The following is a 13,521-nucleotide window of genomic DNA, read 5'->3' on the forward strand; positions in this document are numbered from 1 at the left end:
TCTTGATAGCCCAAAAGGTCTTATGCTCCAACTCAACTGGTAAGTAACAAGCTTTTCATACACCAAATGGTAGGGAGACTGACCAAGATCAGTCTTGAATACAGTCCGATGGCCCACAAGGCATCAATGAGCCTAAGGGATCAATCTTTACGGTTGGGATTAATAGTTTTCTCCAAGATTTGTTTGATCTGCCTATTAGACACCTCCACTTGGCCACTAGTTTGGGGGTGATAAGGGTTAGATAACTTATGGGTGATCTCATACTTTTTCAATAGGTCCTCAAAAGGCCGATTACAAAAATGAGTATCCCTATCACTAATTATTGCATGTGGTGCACCAAAGCGAAAAAAAATATTCTCTTTTAAAAACTGGACCACTACTTTGTGGTCATTAGTTTTAAAAGGTATGACCTCTATCAATTTAGAAACATAATCAACGGCCAAAAGTATGTACAAATTCCCAAAGGAATTAGGGAATGGTCCCATAAAATCGATGCCCCATACATCAAAGATCTCAACTACCAAAATAGAGTTGAGGAGCATCATGTTCCTTTTATTGATATGGATAAAAGATTGGCAGGCAGGACAAGCCTTGTAAAAATCAAAAGCATCTCTAAAAAGAGTGGGCTAATAAAATCCGCATTGGAGAACCTTTGCGACAGTCTTCTTAGGTCCAAAGTGTCCACCACATGCATGATTATGACAAAAGAGAGAATAAAATGTTGCTCATGATCCGGAACACATTGTCGGATAATTTGATCTAGACATATCTTAAACAAATAAGGATCATCCTAGAAAAAGTGCTTAACGTGGAAATAAAACCTATATCTTAGGTGGACCAGTGATCCAGAGTCACACTTGAAACCAAGAAGTTGACAATGTCAGCAAACCATGGTTCACTGGACACTGTAAATAACTGTTCATCTGGAAAGTTCTTATTAATTGGAGAATCGACAGTCAAGGAATTGGGAAGCTGAGATAAATGGTTTGCAACTAGGTTTTCAACTCCTTTTTTATCCCTAATTTCTAAATCAACTCTTGCAAAAGTAAAACCCACCTAATGAGACGGGCTTTGGCATCCTTCTTCTGAACTAAGTATCTGAGAGCAGAATGATCAGTATACACCACCACATGTGAACCAACTAAGTAAGACCGAAACTTTTCTAATGCAAACACAACCGTAAAAAATTCTTTTTCAGTGGTTGTATAATTGAGTTGTGCATCATTTAATGTCCTACTAGCATAGTAAATGACAATGGACAACTTATTAATCCTTTGACCCAAAATTGCTCCTATGGTAAAATCTGAAGCATCACACATCAGTTCAAAAGGTTCAGTCCAGACAAGTGGTTGAACAATGGGTGCATCAGTCAACTCCTTCTTAAGTTGTTTGAAAGATTCTAGACACTCTTTAAAAAACTCAAAAGTTTGATCTTTGGTAAGTAATGAAGTGAGAGGACGGGCTAACTGACTAAAGTTCTTAATAAACCTTCTGTAGAAGCCCACATGCCCTAGAAAAGATCGAACGTCCTTAATAGATTGAGGAGGTGGTAAATTATCAATTAAACCCACTTTGGCTCTATCTACCTTAATTCCCTCCTAGGATATTACATGACCTAAAATAATACCAGATTTAACCATGAAATGGCATTTCTCCCAATTCAAAACCAAATTCTTAGATATGCACCTTTTCAAAACTAGAGAAAGATGATGAAGACATTTAGAATAGGAATTCCTATGAATTGAAAAGTCATCAATAAATACTTCTAAGAATTTTTTGACCATGTCAGAAAAGATGCTCATCATGCACCGTTGGAATGTAACAGGGGCATTGCAAAGCCCAAAGGGCATACGCCTGTAAGAAATGTTCCATTTGGGCATGTAAAAGTAGTCTTATGTTAGTCTTCTAAAGCAATTGGGATCTGGTTATAGCCAAAATATCCATCAAGAAAATAATAGTATTCATGTCCAACTAACCTCTCTAACATCTGGTCAATGAATGACAATGGGAAGTGGTCCTTCCAAGTTGCCACATTAAGTTTCCTATATTCTATGCACACTCTCCACCCAGATTGGACACAAGTTGGAATTAGTTCATTATTGGCATTGGGAACTATAGTCACACCAGACTTCTTAGGCACTACGTGAACTGGGCTTACCCATTGGTTGTCAGAAATATGATAAATTATTCTATGATCGAAGCACTTTAGGATCTCTTTTTTAATAGCTTCCATCATCACTGGGTTAGCTCTTCTTTGGAGTTCCGTGGATGGTTTGGAATCCTCCATAAGATGTATATGATGTTACACAATAGAAGGGCTTATACCCTTGATATCAACCATGGTCCAACCTAGGGCTTCCTTATTATCTTTTAATACTTTAAGTAACTCCTCTTCCTTGTTAGAAGTCAAATTTGAAGAAATTATTACAGGAAGAGTTTGGTCAGGCCCTAGGAAAGCATACCTCAAATTAGATGGCAACTCCTTAAGATCTAGCTTAGGGGGTTCAACTATGGAAGGTTTGGGAATGGAATTGGAAAGGGGTCCTAAGGGCTCCACAGGTATGTGAAGACTCAAGACTTTAGAAAAGAAATTTTCACTATCATTATCCAACTCATCCATACACTCTTAGAATTCTGAATCAAAATTTATATCAAAGTTGGTAATTAAATCATCAGAAAAATCCAGAAAATCCTCAATCATATTAATCTCTTCTTCCATATGTGGTTGCTTGCCTATCCTAAACATGTTAAACTCAATAGTTTGGTTACCAAAAGATAATCTTAGGAAACCATTCCGGCAGTTGATTAATACATTACTAGTAGCCAAGAATGGTCTTCCTAAAATTATTGGGATCTCATCTTTGGTTGAGAAGGGCTTGGTATCTAACACAATAAAATCAACAGGAAAAATAAATTCCTCCACCTTTAGTAAGACATCATAAACCATCCCTTTAGGAATTTTAATAGACTTATCTGCCAACTGAAGAGTAGTTCTAGTGGCTTTTAATTCTCCCAATCCAAGTTATTTGTACACATGGTAAGGTAAAAGATTCACACTTGCGCCAAGGTCAAGTAAGGCATGCTCAATGTAGGTGTTGCCTATAACATAAGATATGGTAGGGCACCCTGGATCCTTATACTTGGCTGCTATAGGCTGAGTAATTATGGAACTAATGTTACCTACCAAGAACGCCTTTTTGGGTACACTAGTGATACATTTGTGAGTACACAAATCTTTCAGTACCTTTGCATAGGCGGAGATCTTGGATATGGCATCCAAAAGAGGGATGTTCACTTCTACCTTTTTAAAGTCTTCTAAAATTTTATCCATGGAAGCAATCTTCCTTTTGTTTACTAAACGATTAAAAAATGGGACAGGATGAACATAAGGACTATTAGGGATTTGCCCTTGTTCAGAAGAATCATTTTTGGTTTCCTCAACCAAATCATCTCTAGTTTCATAAAAATCTTTAGGTTCATCAGACGAACCTGAAACAAGAGGCACACTTGTGTCCTCAACTGAAAGAGAGTTAACATGAGTAATAGATGAGGAAGATTTAGGAACACTCTGTTAGTACTCTCTACCACTCCTAAGGGCATAAAAAACATTACATTGGTTAGAGGGCCCTTGTTGGGTCTGGCCTTATACTATATTCAGTGGTGCATTTGTTGGTGTTTGTGAACTAATAGACTAATGATGCCCAGGGTTAGGCTCTGGTTGACTGGGTAAAGTTCCTTTCTCCCTCTCACGCATAATTGAGACAATTTGAGTAAGTTCTCTCGTAAGATTTTGATGGCTTGTCATAAGGAGGGCCATATTTTTTTTCAAGTCACTTATTCTACTTGCCTCTCCAGTGTTTGTAAACCCAGGGGGTTGCTGATAAGATGATAGGAGAGGGGCCCTAGGAAAACTAGCCTGAGGTCCTACATTTGACTTAGGAAAAGTATTTTGGGAAAAAGATTGTTGTGCAAATGGAGGCTTTTGGAGTCCAGGTTGACCTTGATTATGGAAATTGGAAGGCCCTGCTTAGTTGCCCTGATTCTAAGAGAAATTTGGGTGATTTCTCCATCCTGGATTGTAGGTGTTACTATGTGGATTATTCTGGTATAAGGTATTAACACTATCATTAGAAGTGCCCCCAGAGGTATTAGGACATTCTTCTATGAGATGTCCAGGGGACTGGCACCAAGCACAAATCTTAACCATATTGACTGATGATGGCTCTCTAGGAACAATAGCTTCAATTCTCTTGATTAAGCTATCTAAATGGGCTTCTTTGGCTACCATCCCATCCACAAAATATCTTTTTCCTCCTATGGTTCTTTCACTCTCTTAGGTTGATTCCCACTCATGGGTTTTATCAGCTAAGTCAAGTAAGAATTCTCATACATTTCCTTCATCTGTGAAGGATGTGAATCCCTCAAGGCACATAGACTCTATCATTTGTTTAGTTGGGTAATCAATACCCTCATAAATTATTTGACATAAATGCCATAGGTTTAGGCCATGGTGAGGGCATTCTTGGAGTAGATCCTTGAATCTCTCCATAAATTTGGAAAATGACTCACTAGGCTTTTGCCTAAACTGAAGGATATCACTTCTAAGCTTATTGGTCTTGTAAGTTGAGAAAAACTTCTTAAGGAAGACAACTGTGAACTGTTCCCATGAGGTTATAGAATTTGTGGGTAACCCATACAACCATTTCTTAGGTTGGTCTTTCAATGCAAAAGTGATAAACCTATGCTTAACAACATCATCAGAAAGTTGTTGGACCTTAATTAAAACACATACCTCTTCGAATTCCTTTAGAAATAGGTATGCATCCTCAGAGGTCAACCCATAGAAGTAGGGCAACATAGTGATGTATTGAGATTTGAGTTCAAAATTATTGCCCTGGGCTTGTGGTAGAACTATGCAGGAAGGTTGGGCTGTTCTAGTAGGGTAGAACCTATCTTTCAGAGATTTAGGTGAAGGGTTTTGCTGTTGGTCTCCCATATTGAAGGGTTTTAAAGAGTGCAAACGTATATGGTCGCTACTTGTTGGATCTCTTATTTCTAACAGATTCTTAGTATTACGTACCCACCTAACACTCATGTAACAGAAAACTACCCACAACTAGAATAAGACAAATACAAAAGAATGGATAACAAAACTTTTTTTTTTATGATATTTTTGATATTTTTGATTTTTTTGGAGCTTACCAGTAGGGATCCGGGGTTGCTCAGGTCAATTCCTGAGGTACTGCTACTGGGTGAAACCTGTCTTTATCATACTGTGAGGCATGACGACCTCCACCGATACAACTATTATTGCTAGTTGTTCTTCTCAAGAATTCAATAAAAGAAAAGGAAAAACAAAACAAAGCAAACAAAGCACTCCGATTTTACCAAAAGAAAGCGAAAAATAATATGGAACTGTCTCCCCGGCAACGGCGCCAAAAACTTGTTGGGATTTAAAATATAACCGCTAGCTTACGGATCAGTGTAGCTACGGGTCGAACATAGGGAGAGTAGCCACTTTATTTTTTTATTTCTTTTAATAATACTAAAGTGAACCAATTAATGATTGTGATCTAATTCTAATTACCGTCCTAAACATATGTATCTAAAATAACGTCCTAACCATTTGTCATCTAAGAATTTAAAGATGCAAGCCACGCAATTAAAATTAAATAAATAAATAACTGAAAATAAACAACCCACGTAATTAAGAAAAAAAAAACAATAAAGGAAAAAATGCTGAAATAAAAATAAAGTAAAAGAAATGGGAGAAAGCTAGAGAGAGACTCACAAGTAGGTTTCTCTACTTAGCCCGAGGGATGCATGTTGGGATTTAAAATGTAACCGCAAGCTTACGGATCAGTGTAGTTATGAGTCGAACACAGGGAGAGCAGCCACTTTATTTTTTTATTTCTTTTAATAATGCAAAAGTGAACTAATTAATGATTGTGATCTAATTCTAATTACCGTCCTAAACATATGTATCTAAAATAACGTCCTAACCATTCGTCATCTAAGAATATTGTGCTCATCACTTCTCCTAGCAAAGGAGGGCATCTTGGATTTTCGTAGGCTGAGTTTTCACTTGACTCTATCAATAAAACTTGTAAAAGATAGAGATTTGGCCCGATGATGGAAAAGATTGGTCCCAAGATAGGTAGTCTTATTGTTCATTTCCTTTATACCAATAACCTTACACAACAAATTCTTGGTGCTATCATCAATGCTGGAACTAAAATCCAGTCCACTCTTGTCAAAATTAATGGTAAGACCAGAAAAATCGGAGAACAGCTCCAGAATACATTTAATTGTAGCTAAATCTTCATGGGTGGCTACACAAAAAATAAAAGTATCATCGGCAAAGAAAATGTGACTAATTTTGGGAGCATGCTTGACAATCTTAATTACTTTGAAGAAATTAAAGTCTTTATAAGTTGCCAAAAGTCGAGATAAGGCTTCAGTAACAATGGTAAAGAGGAAGGGGTTGAGACGGCATCCCTGTCGGATTCCTCTAGAAGCCTCAAAATGAACAACTCCTGAGCCATTGAGTTTAATGGAGAATGAAGTGGTACTAATCAGGTTTTTCTTATCATAGCAATCCACTTATCTCCAAAACCAAGAAATTTAAAAATGGCCAGGAGGAAACCCCATTCGACCTTATCATATGCTTTCGCCATACCTAGTTTAATAGCTATGAAGCCCAACTTACCTTTTTTCCTTTCAAGGAAATAAAAATTTCTTGAGCAATGATGATGTTGTCCGAAATTTGACTAATACAGAATTTATTGCCTTGAATGTTGGAAATTTTAGATAATAAAGGAAATTGTGTTGAGTGGCTGTGAAAATCATGGCAGAAAATCTTGGAACTGCAGAGGGTTAAAATAAAGGCAGGAAATTAGTTGGAAGATGATGCCTTTTTTTTTTTTTCATGCTTGGTCTGCAGAAGCTTCTTGTGATGTTTGCAAATCACACTTTTGCAATGGCTTCGTGCCACCATAAAAGTGGAGAATGGAACAACGCTGCAAGGGAACAACATCCCTTGGGTTTGTCTAAATAAGCGCTCCTCCATGAAACAATTAGTGGCTAATTAATTATCTGAGTCTATTGTGTTAAATTTGTGACTAATCCCATAATCTCTTTGTCGACGCAATCGACAAAGCTAATTCCCATAGACCTTAACTACAAGTCGATATACAGTAACATTTTCCCTGGCTGTGCAACTCCCAAGGCACTCCTTCAAAAAGAATCAGGTTAGAAGCATCTTTCCTATATGGAGTAAATATTAAGAAAGCATTTAAAAAAATGAATCTTATGGGACAGAGTAACTGTATATTACCATATTAAAAAGTATTGAGTACCTTGGGAGAACATTTTGGGTTTCCATCCCTTGTAGTTTTACCACATTTTGGGTTCTATTGAAGTTAAACTCTTCTCACATTTGATGGGAGTTGGAAGAGTTTAACTCCAATAGAACTCTTTTCATTGGACATGGGCTGTATATTATCAAATGACACAATTGAATGTTCACAGGACAAGTAAAAAAATTCAGTATGGTCAATAGTTTACAAGTATTATTCTCATATTTGTCCTATGCTTGTTTTCTAATGTTGATGTAGGAAAAGGGCAATGTTTCGTACAGAAAGTCAATCAACTTGTGCAGAGGTGTTGAAAGCATTTGGTAAGTTCGGATATTCTCCTTAGTAAGTTCCAATTATAGAGAGTTACATTTTTTTAAAAACTTTTTAATTAATTATGGATGAGGATTCATCAAACATTTCTGAAGTAGCTGTTGTCAACTAAGACAGCGATAATGACTCAATAGATGATGCTCTTTTTGAACATGCACCAGCAGATATTGTTAGTGTAGATGATATGGGGACAACGAAGGATCTGCTACTTATCCCCACAGAGCCCATTTTTCTATACAAGTTGACTAAGTGTTTGAAAGCTTTTGTACCGCACGTTGTGCTGCTATTGGATGCAAATGGAGTATACATGCATAAAAAATTCGGCAAAGCGAAGAGTTCAAAGTGAAGACACTAACTGATTGCCACACATATCAATGGTTAGCTCACCTTACTCGTCGTCAAGCGGGTAGTAGATGGGTTGTTAGTGTTGCTATGCCCTGTTTACATGAGCATCCATAATACAAAGTAAAGATTATAGTTTCTTTTATCAAGCAAATGTATAAAGTTGATATAAGTTATATGGTTGCTTGGAGGGCTAAGGAAAAGTGTATTGCTACCATCCATGGATCATGGGAGGAATCATATGCTATGACAGAAGACTACATGACTCAAACCATGCAAGCCAATCTAGACAGTATAGCAGTTGTATTGTGTGATGAGAACATAAGTTTTAAGATGTGTTATCGATCGTCTGCAGCTTGTATCAAAGGGTTCAATCGTGGATGCATGCCTTTGTTATTTATAGATGGGACACAAGCAAAGGGAAGATACAAGGGCATAATATTGAGTGCAACGGCTTTAGATGGGGACGGAAATTTTTTTTCCTCTTGCCATAGCAGTAGTTGAGAATGAGTCCAAGGACACCTGGGAATGGTTCTTCCCTTTTCTTGAACGATTTGCTAGAGACCACAAAGCGGTGGAATTACTCACTATCATTTCTGATCATATGAAAGGATTAGCTCATTCATTTGCAACAAAGTTCCCTAGTGCATCCCATGGTAACTGTGAATTGAATTTATGCCAGAACTTACAGAAGAAATATAGTAAGTCAATTGGGATGTAATTTTGGAAGATTGCAAAGTCACTAACTGTGGCGGCTTTTGATGAAGAATTGACAAAGTAAGATAGAATAAACCATGCTGCTGCCCAATGGATAAAGTCAAATCACCCTGAAAACTGGGCTGTATCCAAGTTTCGTGGATTGACATATGGACATATTACTTCAAACATTGCAGAGTCCTTTAATAGTTGGATCTATCAAGCTAGATTCCTTCCAATTATACCGATGCTTGAGAATATACATCTTAAAATGATGATGAGGTTCCATGATAATCGCATAAAGTTTTTCCAGCTTACAGGTAATTTCACTCCAAGTGCCGCATAATATATGGAGAAACAATCATCTTAGTACCGGAACCATACAGTATATTCTAATAATGTAAATTTATATGAAGTATATACAGTAGAAGGAATTCAATATAAGGTGGATTTGCAAAGGCAGATATGTTCATGTCAAGTTTGGCAACTTGTTAGTTTACCGTGTAGCCATGCACTCAGCAATTTATACGGCTGGAGAAGACCCTTATGATCATTATCAAAATTTTTTCAGTGTGAAATTTTACCGTTGAACTTATTTTGAGATAATTTATCCAATATTGCCATCTATTGAGATAGGGTATAAAAAAAATGATGTCTTATTGTTTGAGATTTTAAAATGTTACCGCAAGTGTACGGATCAATGTAGCTACGGGTTGAACACAGGGAGAGGAGCCACTTTTTTTTTTTTTTTTTCATGCTTGGTCTGCTGAAGCTTCTTGTGATGTTTGCAAATCACACTTTTGCAATGGCTTCGTGCCACCATAAAAGTGGAGAATGGAACAACGCTACAAGGGAACAACATCCCTTGGGTTTGTCTAAATAAACCTTTGCGCTCCTCCATGAAACAAATCATTATTAGTGGCTAATTAATTATCTGAGTCTATTGTGTTAAATTTGTGACTAATCCCATAATCTCTTTGTCGACGCAATCGACAGAACTAATTCCCATAGACCTTAACTACAAGTCGATATACAGTAACATTTTCACTGGCTGCGCAACTCCCAAGGCACTCCTTCAAAAAGAATCAGGTTAGAAGCATCTTTCCTATATGGAGTAAATATTAAGAAAGCATTTAAAAAAATGAATCTTATGGGACAGAGTAACTGTATATTACCATATTAAAAAGTATTGAGGAGCTTGGGAGAACATTTTGGGTTTTCATCCCTTGTAGTTTTACCACATTTTGGGTTCTATTGAAGTTAAACTCTTCTCACATTTGATGGAAGTTGGAAGAGTTTAACTCCAATAGAACTCTTTTCATTGGACATGGGCTGTATATTATCAAATGACACAATTGAATGTCCACAGGACAAGTAAAATTACATGATTACCCACTTTTGGGTTTCTCTTTACAAAATTACCCATAAAAAGTTTTGGTTAACAAAAATACCCAATATTGGGTTTGGGTTTACAAAACTACCCACCCAAAGTTTCAGTTAACAAAAATACCCAAAATCAGGTTTGGGTTTACAAAACTACCCAAAATAGTGAGTCTTCATCTTCCACATATAATCATGTATTTTTTTATTACTGAAATTTTGTGTGGGTATTTTTGTAAACTCAAACTCAATTTTGGGTATTTTTGTTAACTTAAACTTTAAGTGGGCAATTTTGTTGAGAAAAATCTAATTTTGGGTATTTCTGTTAACTGAAACTTTTGGTGGATAATTTTGTAAGGAGAAACCCATAAGTGAGTAATCAAGTAATTTTTCCATTCAGTAGTATCAATAGTTTACAAGTATTATTCTCATATTTGTCCTATGCTTGTTTTCTAATGTTGATGTAGGAAAAGGGCAATGTTTCGTACAGAAAGTCAATCAACTTGTGCAGAGGTGTTGAAAGCATTTGGTAAGTTCGGATATTCTCCTTAGTAAGTTCCAATTATAGAGAGTTACATTTTTTTTTAAACTTTTTAATTAATTAGGGATGAGGATTCATCAAACATTTCTGAAGTAGCTGTTGTCAACTAAGATAGCGATAATGACTCAATAGATGATGCTCTTTTTGAACATGCACCAGCAGATATTGTTAGTGTAGATGATACTTATCCCCACAGAGCCCATTTTTCTATACAAGTTGACCAAGTGTTTGAAAGCTTTTGTGTGTTTAGACAAGCACTAATTGATGCAGTTATCAATGTCGGCTTTGAGTTATAGTTTGATAAATTAGAGAAAACACGTGTTACCGCACGTTGTGCTGCTATTGGATGCAAATGGAGTATACATGCATAAAAAATTCAGCCAAGCGAAGAGTTCGAAGTGAAGACACTAACTGATTGCCACACATATCAATGGTTAGCTCACCTTACTCATCGTCAAGCGGGTAGTAGATGGGTTGTTAGTGTTGCTATGCCCCGTTTACATGAGCATCCATAATACAAAGTAAAGATTATAGTTTCTTTTATCAAGTAAATGTATAAAGTTGATATAAGTTATATGGTTGCTTGGAGGGCTAAGGAAAAGTGTATTGCTACCATCCATGGATCATGGGAGGAATCATATGCTATGACAGAAGACTACATGACTTGAACGATTTGCTAGAGACCACATAGCGGTGGAATTACTCACTATCATTTCTGATCATATGAAAGGATTAGCTTATTCATTTGCAACAAAGTTCCCTAGTGCATCCCATGGTAACTGTGAATTGAATTTATGCCAGAACTTACAGAAGAAATATAGTAAGTCAATTGGGATGTAATTTTGGAAGATTGCAAAGTCACTAACTGTAGCGGCTTTAGATGAAGAATTGACAAAGTAAGATAGAATAAACCATGCTGCTGCCCAATGGATAAAGTCAAATCACCCTGAAAACTGGGTTGTATCCAAGTTTCGTGGATTGACATATGGACAGATTACTTCAAACATTGCAGAGTCCTTTAATGGTTGGATCTATCAAGCTAGATTCCTTCCAATTATACCGATGCTTGAGAATATACATCTTAAAATGATGATGAGGGTCCATGATAATCGCATAAAGTTTTTCCAGCTTACAGGTAATTTCACTCCAAGTGCCGCATAATATATGGAGAAACAATCATCTCAGTCCCGGAACCATAAAGTATATTCTAATAATGCAAATTTATATGAAGTATATACAGTAGAAGGAATTCAATATAAGGTGGATTTGCAAAGGCAGATATGTTCATGTCAGGTTTGGCAACTTGTTAGTTTACCGTGTAGCCATGCACTCAGCAATTTATACGGCTGGAGAAGACCCTTATGATCATTATCAAAATTTTTTCAGTGTGAAATTTTACCGTTGAACTTATTTTGAGATAATTTATCCAATATTGCCATCTATTGAGATAGGGTATAAAAAAAATGATGTCTTATTGTTTGAGATTTTAAAATGTAACCGCAAGTGTACGGATCAATGTAGTACGGGTTGAACACAGGAAGAGTAGCCACTTTATTTATTTATTTTTTTTTTTGCTTCTTTTAATAATGGGAAAGTGAACCGATTAATGATTATGATCTAATTCTAATTACTATCATAAACATATGTATCTAAAATAACGTCCTAACCATTCGTCATCTAAGAATTTAAATATGCAAGCCACGTAATTAAAATTAAATAAATAAATAGCTGAAAATAAACACCCCATGCAATTAAAAGCAATGAAGGAAAAAAATTCTGAAATAAAAAAAAAAAAAAAAGTAAAAGAAAGGGGATAAAGCTAGAGAGAGACTCACAAGTAGATTTCTCTACTTAGCCCAAGGGATGCATCATAATATGAGCTTCCCTACTTGACTATAGAGTCACTCTTACAAGGGTTACTCTACTTGGCTTTAGGGAAAGTGAGACAATTAAAATAAAAATAATAAAATGATAATTCTATGGCTAAGAGTGGCAAAGCCAACACATACACTAGCCATGAACCTTAGGGAAAGGGATAACAATAATGTAACAACTAAAATTAAAATCCTAAATTAAGAAAGAAAGGGTAGTCAGAAGAGAAAATGAGAGGGGAGAGAGAACACTACTGAAGGAGCATACTTACTTGAACTTCAACCCTTGAACTGAAAACTTGATCGATTTGAAATACTACAAACACTAAAAACCAGATCTGGAATATACCAAATCTGAAATTTCTAGTACTAGAGATAACAAATCTGAAGAAAAAAATTAAACTACAAAGACATGCTTCATAGCTTATTCTTGTCACCTAGAACTAAGCCTAGAACTAGAACTTGAAAATTACAATTTCAATTGTTTAAAAATAAAAATAAAAGACTGAATAAAAAACAAAAGCGCTTGCATTAATTAAATAAAAAGAACTTACAAAAGTGTTTAAAGCATAAACCTAGAACTAAAGTTAGTGAAAAAGAAAACTAGAGAAAGAGATAGAGCAACTAAGAAAAAACCCTAGAAGAAGAATGAAATGCCTCCTCCCCTTGTGTTAATTCTATTATATAGAAAATGGGGGAGGGAAGCTAACTATTTTAGCTTCTAAATTTTTTTATTTTTTTATCTTGTTGAAGTGGAGGAGCAAGAAGAGAGAAAACGTGTGGAGAGAGATCTCCCACGATTTTTGTTGCTTTTTTTTCCTATTTTTTCTCCCTTTTTTTTTTATTTTTCTCTCTTTTTGCACAAGAAACCCCCTTTGGCCGATTTTTCTTGCTTGGATTTGGACAATATTCTATTTTAATGGGAAATTCGATCCATGCCCTTGTCTTTTCCTTTTTTTTTTCTCTTCTTTCCTATTTTTTCTCTTTATTTTTTCTCTCTTCT

General features: G+C 36.0%; 1 non-coding gene across 1 annotated transcript; it reads left to right on the forward strand.

The window, feature by feature from the left end:
* The first annotated feature begins 4,502 nt into the window (after positions 1–4,502).
* LOC122087151 lies at positions 4,503–4,609 on the forward strand. The gene has a single exon (XR_006142677.1). It is a non-coding gene; the product is annotated as a small nucleolar RNA R71 (small nucleolar RNA).
* Positions 4,610–13,521: the final 8,912 nt, after the last annotated feature.

Source organism: Macadamia integrifolia, chromosome 1 (assembly GCF_013358625.1).
Source record: "Macadamia integrifolia cultivar HAES 741 chromosome 1, SCU_Mint_v3, whole genome shotgun sequence".
In the NCBI taxonomy this organism is placed as follows: Eukaryota; Viridiplantae; Streptophyta; class Magnoliopsida; order Proteales; family Proteaceae; genus Macadamia; species Macadamia integrifolia.